The sequence below is a fragment of the Tupaia chinensis genome, unplaced genomic scaffold, assembly GCF_000334495.1.
Source record: "Tupaia chinensis unplaced genomic scaffold, TupChi_1.0 Scaffold000602_1, whole genome shotgun sequence".
Classification (NCBI taxonomy): domain Eukaryota; kingdom Metazoa; phylum Chordata; class Mammalia; order Scandentia; family Tupaiidae; genus Tupaia; species Tupaia belangeri.
Genome location: NW_006160120.1, coordinates 1,143,292 through 1,150,582, shown reverse-complemented (window position 1 = coordinate 1,150,582; position 7,291 = coordinate 1,143,292).

Genomic DNA, 7,291 nt, shown 5'->3' with positions numbered 1-7,291 from the left:
TTTCTTTCTTTCTTTCTTTCTTTCTTTCTTGTCTTTTCTTTCTTTCTTTTCTTTCTTTCTTTCTTTCTTTCTTTCTTTCTTTCTTTCTTTCTTTCTTTCTTTCTTTCTTTCTTTCTCTTTCTTTCTTTCTTTCTTTTTTTCTTTTTTTTTTGTTTTGGTTTTTGACATAGGGCACATGCGCACCCAGGAGACAGACAGAGAGAGGGAAAATGAGAAACCATCCCCTGGGGCAAAGGCCATGCCACAGTCCCTTCTCCATTATCCTCTTGAGATTTTGGGCATGCATGCACATGCACCTGTTGTGATTTTCAAGCTGCGGGTCCAGGATTTGAACTGTGGGCAACCTTATGGGAATCCAGCACCTTAACCACCAGGACACCTTCTAACCCCACACCAGCCTGCAAACTTAGAACCTGCACATGTGGATCAGCTTACAGTGTTTCCTTACTGCATGCCTCTGTCCTGCCCCAGGGGTAGAATTTTGGTCCCATTTTACAGGTAAAGAAAGTGAGGACAATAAGTTAAAGACCATTGCCTACAATCAACTGTAAGTGGTAGTCATGGGTTCGAAGCCAGGCCAGACTCAGATCCCCACCCCCTCCTCACCCCTATCCCCAGCCCCCATAAATGCCCCAACCTCCACCACCTGCCACAGACAGCAGCAGATGCCTTAAAGCTCATCTTTTTAATGACTGATTACATCATTACCCTGCCACTGAATGGGCTGTGCAGTGATTCATGAGTTCTTAAGTGTTTTTATTCTTATTTTGAGGTTGGCTTAATTTTATGCAATTTCCTACAGTAAGGTCTTTTACTTTTTGTTTGTTTGTTTGCTATAGGGTGCTTATGCTTGTCGGAAAGAGACAGAGAGAGATAGAAAGAAAGTGAGATCACTCCCCAGGGTGGAAGGCCACGCTGCAATCCCCTCTCCTCCATTCTCCCCTGGGACTCTGGGCACGCGCGTGCACCCACACACACCTAGTTTGTCACCTAAGCTGCCGGGCTCAGGACCTAAACTGTGCAGCCAGTCATGTGGGACCCAAGCTCCATGCCACCTGCTGGCCCCATTCCCTCCTTTTTCTTTGTAAGATGGTTTGTGATGAAGACTAGAAATTTTTCTAATGGAAAATGTCAAGCCTATACAGGGGACAGGATGACAGGGGCAGGGGTAGACTGTGACACTCTCTGAGGCTGATGCACACAGGAGGGTTCCCGTTAGTGTCAAGAGACCTTCCTGAGATCAGAGAGTGCATGTAGCATTGGTACATGGGGGAGGCCTGTCTCTCTCTGTCTCTCTCTCTCTCTCACTCATGGTATAAATAAATAAACTTAAAAAAAAATGCAAACAGAGGGGCCAGCAGGTGATGTGGTGGTTAAGGTGCTGGATCCCCATATGGCTAACCGTGGTTCAAGTCTCAGACCTGGTGGCTTGAAATGCACGCCAGGCACATGTGTATGTGTGCTCAAAATCTTAGGGGGAGAATGGAGGGAAAGGGATTGTGGCATAGCCATCCCCTCTGGGAGGAAACTTCTCTCTTTTTTTCTAATTGTCTCTCCAGCGAGAGCACATGCCATATGGCAAAAACCTAAAAAAAAAAAAAAAAAAGTGAACAGATAAAAAGCAGGCTGAATAATGAAAAGAGTGACCAGTATCCATCACTCAGACACAATTCTCGAGATTTTATCGCATCTCTTTCGAGCTTTTGTTTATCTTCCTCTTTGCTAAAGTGTTTAGAACAAGCTTAAATTCAAGTCTCTTCTCTCCCTAAGCGTCATTTAAAACTATGGACGTCTTCTATCATCACACCCAATGAAATTCACAATAGTTCCTTGCACCGTCTTAAACACAGCCACGTCCAATCTTTCCCAGCGGTCTCGACACACCCTCTGAGGGTTGGTTTATAAGATTCAGGCTCTAAGCAAAGTCCACATATTAGATTTGCCCACTGTGTCTCTCTTTTTGTAAAAAAAAAATACTCATTTAATATTATTTGTTATTATTATTTTAATTTTAATTTGACCAGAGAGAGACACAGAAAGAAAGAAAGAGAAAGTGAGACAGCAAACCATCAGGTCTGGGACTCGAAATGCAGTCGGCCATGTAGGAGTTCAGCACCTCAACCAGTGCACCCCCCACTGGCCCCGCCTACTATGTCTCTAACATTAATGAATTTATTTTGAAATTTTGCCAGAGGACATGTGTGCTTGCTGGAGGAAGACAGAGAAGCAGAGAGACAGAAAGTGAGAAAGCACCCCAGGAAGAGGGGGGAGAGCCACGGCACAACCTCTTCTCTTCCATTTCTCTTTCTGTGATTTTGGGCATGTATGCACACACACCTGGCATGTTTCTCAACTGTGTGACTCGAACTGTGCAGTCTCGCCAAGTGGGATCCAGCCCCCTAGCCACCATGCCAAGGGTTGGCCCTCTTACGTTGATTTAATTTGGATTAGCCTCCCCTTCCTTTTCACACAGGCTACTGGCATGGACCCGGGTTAGCGGTCCGGTAGGGCGCTGTGTGTTTCCGATGTGCCTGTGTGCTGCCTCCACTGCGGAATGAGTAATGCTCGCTGGTTTCTTTCTCGGCTGTAGTCTGTGAATTGGCTTCCACATGCGATAGGTTCAGATTAATCGGAGGCGGACAGCTCTGCCTTGGAAGTGGCGCTCAGTGCTGCACACTCGTTCCCACAGGGGGACCACAGTGCCCAGGCGTTCCCTTCTCTAGATGCCAGCAGGGCCCTCAGGTTCAGGTGGTGGCGTGCTGCTTCCTCACTACCACGTTCCCCATCAGCTTAGGAGCTGACGGTTTCATCGGTTTCATCGCTAGCGGTGGCTGCCTGAATCAACGCTTTCCTTGGGTTGGAACCCTTCAACAATAGACTCGTAAAGAAGAGACTCAAGAATATTACCATAACGTCAGTACATTCGCTTAGCCTTTACATGCTTGCAAATTGCTGCCACTCTCTTCAATGGTCTGTCCTAGAGCCACGGGAGCCTGGAACACAGTGGGGACTAAACAGGCTTCTTTAGGTGTCTGGATGCTTGGGTTCAAAGCCTGGCTCTGTCACTTAGTCGGTGAGGGATCCTGCTTGCTTTATCGGCCTCAATCTTCTCACCTGCCAACTGGGGATAAAAATAGCATCTGGCTCCCAGGGCTGCTGTGAGGATGAAAGGACTCCCAGCTTGATCATTTTCAGAACAGAAGTGGGTGTGGACCAAACTCTCTTCCTCAGAGCTGTCTCCACGTGACACCTTGTCAGTGGAATATTGCTCCACATTTTGAAAATAATTTCGAATAATTAGGAAAAATACCTTTTGGCCAAGAATGACTTCAAGTAATTTCTGAATGACCTGTCATAACCCCTATTCTGGGCTGCTCACCCCTCCGATCTCATCTCTTAGAATTTCCACCCTGGTCCACTCCCCTGGAGGGACAATCCCCTTTGTGCTATTAATTAAGCCTGGGTCCCACACTGTGGCTCTCCACTTGCGTCTCCTTCCAGCACAAATCCTCTCCCAACCAGCTTCTTCCTGTGCTTCCAGGAGTTTTCTCAGTGTCACCTCCTCAGAGACGCTTTCTGTGATCACATCAAAGCAATTCTCCTCCCCAGCCACCCTGCCACCCTGCCACTTTTATCTCCTGACCCTGCTTTGCCTTTACAATTCTGACGGTTAGCTTTAAATACCCTGCATACTTGGCTCGCTCACCTTGTCACGGCTGCATTCTTAGCAGCTGCAGCAGGCATCGTGGTGGGTGCTCACTGGCCATCCAGGAAGGTCAGTGACATGAGCACGGATAACACCACTGCGGCCGCACACACTATAGGTGAGCTCGCGTGCATCATTTATCTCTAATATTTCTTGCATTTAATTCTCCCTTACAAAAGAAAAACAAACACATGCTCATGGTAAAAGTGACCAGTAGATGGTATAGTGGTCACTTGCTAGACTTCCACATGGCTGACCACAGTTCGAGTCCTGGACCTGGTGGTTTGAAACTCATACCAGGTACATGTGTGTGTGCATGCCCAAGTCCAAGGAGGAGAATGAAAGAAGGGATTGCAACATGGCCATCCCCCCTGGGAGGTGATCTCTCACTTCCCCTCTCACTGTGTCTGTCTCTTTCGCTCTAGCAAGAGCATATGCCCTAAGACAAAAACCTAAAAAAAAAAAAAAAAGTAGAGCAACAGGTAACATAAAAATGTAGAGTTTCTGCAGTCCCACTGGTCTGTATGAATTATTATTCACAGTTGGAGGCATACCATGATAGACACAGGCAAGTCTCAGACTTTTTTCTCTTCTCTCTTCGTCTTCTGCAATGAAAACTTTCTGATTCTTAATGGGGCACACAGCCAGATTAAAGACTACATTTCCCAGCCTCCCTTGCAGTTAGGCTGTGGTCAAGTGACTAAATTATAGTGGATAGATGGAATCAGAGTGATGCATGCACTGTGTAGGTCACACCCTATGGCAATGGAGAAAACCTTCCCCTTCCTCCATGCCTGCTCACCAGAAAACTATGTCACAGAGTCCCATCTTGGACAATGAGGAACAGACAGTGCCTTAAAGATGCCAAAGCAGGCTATTTGTCAAAGTTAACGGACACCCGTGTTTGATGATCAGCTGTCTCTCTTTTTCTGCCCATTTAAAACACATCATGGACAATTGTCAACATCAGTATACACAGAGTATGGTATTCCATTGAAATGACATGCCAAAGTTTATTTAACCACTTCCCAACTGTTGAGCATTCAGGAATTTATTTTCCTCTCTCTCTTTTTTATTAATTTTTGGATTTTAATCAGTGATGCAATTAACATCTGTATATCTCAGGACTTCTCAGCCTTGAGACGGCTAACATTTCGGCAGGATGATTTCTCATTGTGTGGGGCTGGCCTGCGGATTGTAGGCTGTTTGGTGTGTCCTGACCTCTCCCTTCACTTGATGCCAGCGCTTCCCCCTCCCGCAGCTGTAACAACCAAACACGTCCTCGGATATTGCCAAATATCCCCTGGGATCAAAATCAACCCTGGTTAGAACCTCTCCTCTATTTACACACACTTGAGCAAGTAGAAAACGCATTTCTACAGCAGAGGCCAGGAGAGTAAAGGAAACAAGGAAACAGGATTTTTCAAAATGGTGCCCCCTTGAGAAAAATATCAGTTCACACCCATTCTGAACCTTAATCATCACTTTCACTGAATTTCAGTCATGGCTACTGTGAGAATCTGAGAATTGATTCTTCACAAAGAATTGCAGTTGATATCTACAAATTCGGCATGCGCACTGAAGACCCCCAGAGTCGATCTGCTTTTTAACATCAAGTCTCAGATCAGACTTTCTGATGGAAAAATGTGAGATACCTTTTATAAAAGTGGCCTGAGAGATGAGAACAGCAGTGCGACTTTAAAAAATGAACAACACACTTCTAAATTGTAGGGTTCTGTTTCAGAAAACATGCGTGACCTCTGCATTCCCCTCTCCCCTCCCATTTAATCATAAATCATATTATAGTGGTGTTTGTACACAAAGGGGGAGAGACTTCCCAATGTTAAATGAGGCCTAAACTCAACAGCCTTAAGGACCTCCCCTTGGCCAAGTTTAACATCCAGCCAGGACCTGCTGGGAAAAATTAAACAAACCTCAAAAGAGTGCACTGTGGGGCTGAAACAGGCCAAGGAACTCCCTAAAATAGATTTGAGGCTCCCAAGTTAGGTTAGCCCAGCTTTAACTTCGACTGCTGAAGGCAGTGCTGAAAATTCCCAGGGTCTGTCATTTCTGGGGTTGTAAAAATATAGCCATATTAAAAACAAATTAGAAAACAACAACAACAACAAAAACAGTTTTAAAAAAGTAAAAAACAAACAAAAGAAAACATTAAACATGAAGAAGTCAGGGAAAGACAGGAGAAAAAAGAGAAACCCAAACAAAGCAGTATGGATAATCACAAGGACTGAAGTCAGTTTTTCATTCAACAAACTCTACCGAGCACTTACTGTGAGCTAGCACTGATCTGATCCAGAGGAGGGAAGACAGAGGGAGCCCGGAGTCCCAGAGCTAATATCCTGGTAGGTTTCGCAGCAGATCATGGAATTCACTTTTGCTAGTAAAACCCAGCTAAGAAGTTCTGATTAGCTGGAGACAGACAAGACACATGGCCATCCGAGCCCAATCTTCACAGGGACAAGTGCTTGTTATGCACCAAGCACGAGTAGGTGCTTCACTGTATCGGTGCACCTAATCCTCAAAATAACCACGAGGCAAATAAGATTTTCTCTCCCCTCTCCTCCCCATTTCATAGAAGAGGAAAGTGAGAACCGGAAGTGTTAAACTACCTGTCCAAGGATACAGAAGCAGCCAGGTGGTTGGAGGTTAGACATTTTTTTTTTTTTTTTTTTTTTTTGCTATAGGGTGTGCACGCTCACCTACAACAGAGCAAGAGAGAACTCACTCCCTGGAGGGATGACCACGCAGCAATTCCCTCTCCTCCCTTCTCCCCTCAGGACTTTGGGCACACATGCACATGTGCCTGGTGTGATTTTCAAGCCACCAAGTCCAGGACTCGAGTTGCAGAGTCAACCATACGGGCTCCAGGGCCACGCCAGCATCTTTTAAGCAGAGGTTCTTAGTGGGAGGCATCTTTGTCCCCCAGGGGACACCTGGCAATGTCTGGATATATTTCTGGTTGTCACTACACAGGGAGGGTGCTTCTGGGGCCTAGTGGGTAGAGGCCAGGGAAGTTGCTAAACATCCCATAATTCACAGGACGCCCCCGACAAAGAATTACCTGGCTCCAGATGTCAGCAGCGTAGGGGTTGAAAAACCCTATTTTAGAGGAATGCTCTTTGGGGGTGTGGTGAGGGGCAGCAGAAATAACTTTTCAAATCAAAAGATTAAAAACCAAAGAGTGCAGCAGTTAGACAGCCAAAGCTGGGTGCAAATCCTGGTTCCTCTGTACGCAGGGGTAAGAGGGCCCAGAGCAGAGAGGTGTTGTGAGGGTGGAGGAAGAGAACGGGCTCTGCAGCACGCCGGACACCCTGGAAGTGCTGGGTCAATATTTGTTCTTCTCGGGCTTGTTCCACCCATGTACTTTACAGTAAAGTGGGCAGGCGTGCATTGTCATGACTTATAGGAGGGCTGGTGGTGTCGGTCCAGGTGAGTCAACAGAGCCAAGGCCCTGGGCGAGCACCTTTGCGTGTCATTTGGCCTCCCCTTGGTCACAGTTGCATGAAGCGTAACTTGGCAAGAGCTGACCCAAGGCAGGCAGGAAGGAAACGAGAAGGAGGTTCCCCT